This window comes from Phasianus colchicus, chromosome 15, assembly GCF_987193195.1.
Source record: "Phasianus colchicus chromosome 15, bPhaCol1.hap1.1, whole genome shotgun sequence".
NCBI lineage: Eukaryota > Metazoa > Chordata > Aves > Galliformes > Phasianidae > Phasianus > Phasianus colchicus.
In genome coordinates this window covers 8,485,371-8,489,323 of record NC_143450.1, presented here as the reverse complement: position 1 = coordinate 8,489,323, position 3,953 = coordinate 8,485,371, and positions in this window count along the sequence as shown.

Sequence of the window (3,953 nt, the reverse complement as noted above, 5' to 3'; positions counted from 1 at the left end):
TTTGAGTACACATTTCTAATAAGATACTTATCTGAAACATTTTTTTCTACTTCTTAATCATTCACAATGACAGCTTATTGCTGATTTTAATTAGTCTGATCTCAAGTATCAGGATAAACAGGTTATCTGCTGGGCTCAGTGCAACTTTCCTTCCAGTGTAGAAGTCTGAAATTCAACCTAGGTTTTCTAATTCAGAATTTCAATATTACTAAGAATATCTTCAAAGAGAGAATACAGTGACTACCACAGCTATATACCATACTGTTATCTTTTCTCCCAATTATATTACTGGGGTTTTTTTGCAACTGCTTACATGGATAATTAATAGGAAAATGTGCTCTGTTAAATCTGTCCATAATGTACATAATAAGCCTTTGAGGTAGCTAATTGAATAGAGTACTTCTGCTCTTCCTCACTTCCACTCACTTTTCTTTTAGCAGTAGTACTTGGCCAGCTAAATCTGCTGACCATCTGTGAGAGCCACAGGCTGCAGTTTGGGAATTTCCAAATTAAGTGTTCTCTGGGGTTTGTTTATAGTCTGAACCCCTCCATTTTTTACTGTCTATTATTGTTATTGCAGGACATGCAGTTCCACTAGATGAATCAGTGATGTCACTATGGCAAATCCCAGTTTAGATACAATGAAGATGTGAATTGAAGTAGTTTTGAGCTCAAATGAGACAAATTCATTTACACTGCTTGAACAATAAGCATTCTGCTTCTACAAAACATTCAAACAAATACAAAGAATAGTCTTAATTAACAGGTTGGGATTTTGTGTTACTCCTTATGAACTTGATCAGAATAATAGATTTGACAAAGTACTAGCTTAGGATCTTTCAGATAACTGGAAGGTTACAGGAACAGGAAATCTGGTGTTGTTACTGGAAATTTCTTATGTCAAAATACATTAGCTTGATTAGTGAAGAACATAATCCCTACCAACTAATTACAGAATTCCCATATTCTTTATAAGATTTCAGCCGAGACAAGGACTAAAAAGAGAATGGACAGTCAAAATGAGTAAGAGTCCTTCACAGTTGAATAAGTCGCACTTAGAAGTAGATAGAGTAGAATTTTAGGTTACAGTTGATTAAAAAGACTTTAATTGCCCATTTCACAATTTTCTTTAATATATTCTTTGGGAAGCACAATAAGTTGATTCCACTGAGACCTGTGGGCAAACGTTTAATTCCAGCAGAGAACTCGAACTCTGTATGACCTCCGGAAAATTGTAATTATTTTTTCTGTGTTTGATTTGTGAAGGTTTAGTTTCTTCACTGCGAAGATCAAAAGGCTGTCCCCAAAAATAAATTTTGCATATGCTCTGGGGCCCGAGGTAATTATGGAACAGCTCATCCCTATTCTTTTAGTTAGCTTAATGTTCAGCCCTGCACTATTTTATTAAGTGGGATCTTCAGCCTTGATTTCCATGAGAATAACACGAGGTTTACAAAGAAAGAAACAGGGACCTGGACATTGGAAATCCAACACTGCCACCTGCTGGATTTCTGTTCCAGTTGAGATTCATAAATACAGTAATACAGATGAGAAGTTTCCTGGATTTTACATGCTAGAAATTCAGTGAACTTCGATCAGAAAGTTAATAGCGAATCAGGAGTTAAGATTAGTAAGCTAACAGATAAAGAAGTCAGCTAACAAAATTCTGCAAGTGTCTTTGAAAATCCCCTCCTTACAATTGAAGTTGCTACTTGGTTTCCATGTAAGTTAATGCCTTGAAGTTTTATTCTATGTGCGTTTTGCTTTGTTTTTTAAAACAGAACATGCAGTTTTCTGTTTTAGGACTAGAAACTATTAAAAAAAAATTGGGCTACTTCTGGAGATAACATGAATTCTTTTAGTAGAAACTCCTTCATTCAGCCTAAATGCATTCTAAATGATTCAATTCCTGTGCAAAACTTGTGTGTACTGCAATAATATTCAAAAAAGAAAGAGAAAATATTTTCCCAAATGCTAAATTTCAGCACTGAATTTCATGCTGCACTCAGCTTTGGTGCACACCACACAGCCTAGCTGCATCCCAGCTGTGGGCACAGCAGTTCCTCTGGTACCGCACCAGCACTGCAGCCATGCGGTTTGAAATCCTTACATATTCTTGCATACATGTTCATTTACATTATTCCTGTCTTAAGAAGCACAAGTCTGATCTTTTTCTCAAGTAATGCACGTTTTTAGGACACACCACGAATTACCACCAGCAAATATACTTCATAAATTGGCTGTAAATTGGCCATTTTCACCCACCAGCAAAGCTTCCTGCTTTCATGACTGAGACAAGACCAGGGATCCTACAGGAATGCTTAACTGACTGGAGCTGCACTCAGATGGGCCAAAGAGCTGACTTGAAGCAGGCTGCAGTGGAAAGATCCTTTTAACAGACAGAATTCCAAACCTCACTGTGCTCTAGTCCTGCACTGCTCCTCCTGTAAAGCTTAGGAATACTATGAAAAACAAGAACACACAACGCTCAGCCTGTGGGCTCATATTGGCTCGACCTTATGACTCTTCTGCAGTAAATATTAGTATTTGAGAGTATCTGAAGATTTCACTATGCACATCTTCAAAGTGCCTGGCTGTTTGAATCCAGGGTTTTGGTTCCATCTCTGTCCAATAGTGACAGGACAAAGAAGAACAGTTTTAAACTAAAAGAGGGGAGACTTCAGTTAGATGTTAGAGGAAATTCTTTACTCAGAGGGTGGTGAGGCACTGGCACTGCTGCCCAGAGCTGAGGGTGCCCTGGACAGCCTGATCTGCTGTTGGATAAGCAGCCTGTGGCAGGGGGTTAGAACTAAATGATCATTAAGGTCCTTTCTGACTCGAGCCCTTCTGTGATTCTATGATACTGACATTTAAAGCATCCCGAAAGCTTTAATTTGAACCCCATTAACACTTTTAACATCATGTGAAACTAGAATGCTGTAAGAGAAAAGGCAATTTTAGGATCATCTAAAACTTAAACAGGATAATTAACATATTCTTAAACTACATCAACATGAATTGTTCATCAGATATGGGAGCTCAGAACTTGAACAAGTCACACTTCGTGGAAATATTTAGAAAACCGATGTAATTTTCTGAAATGAAAAATTAGCCATTTCTTATCCACAAAGGGATACACGGATATCAGAAGTCTGCAGGAGGGAATGAGTGCAATATTTAACAAACAAAAAGTTGCTTTTATTTATTATCAACAGGATGATATTTTAAGGATAATTTTTCAAAATGTTGTTCTTTATGGTCACGTTTCTTGCTTTTTCATATACATCAAACGAATGAACAAACAAATGAAATTCAGTACTAAAGCATCACTCAGTTGTCCCTAAGTTCACTGCAATTATGCACGCAGATTAGATGCCTAATTATGTGCAGAACTGTCTTGAAAATCTGGCCAAAAAACTGGAACTACAATGTCCCACTGTGAGATTTAGTGCCAGGTATTGCTCTCAGGAGTTTGTTCAGCAGAAAATCAGCTGGGCTGTAGCATTTAAAACTATTTTATGTCTACTGGTAGATTTACTGAATTTTACCCTTGAAAATAACACAAATTCTTGCTATATTTGGTCTCATTGGAGGTTTGGATTAACTCAAGGATATTGGGCTATGAATTTCCATAGATTTATTGAAATAGCAAAGCTATTTTCCCAAATGGCAATTACACATTGCTGCAAACTAGAGAGTAACTATTATGAATTTTAAAAACATGGCTTTAACTATCTGAATAAAATGTTCTACGCTTCCCAGTTGCCCTCTTGACTTCCCTACTTGTAGAACTGCATTCACAGTTGTAAAAGGTAGGCAAAATCTAAGATTCTCCTGAAAGTAGTAAAAAATGTACTAGAACCCACAACAGTCTAGTAGAAAACTTTAGTGTCAGAAACAAAAAAACTTAAGTCTTTCATATTGCTCCTTCCTATTTTCTTTCACCAACAAAG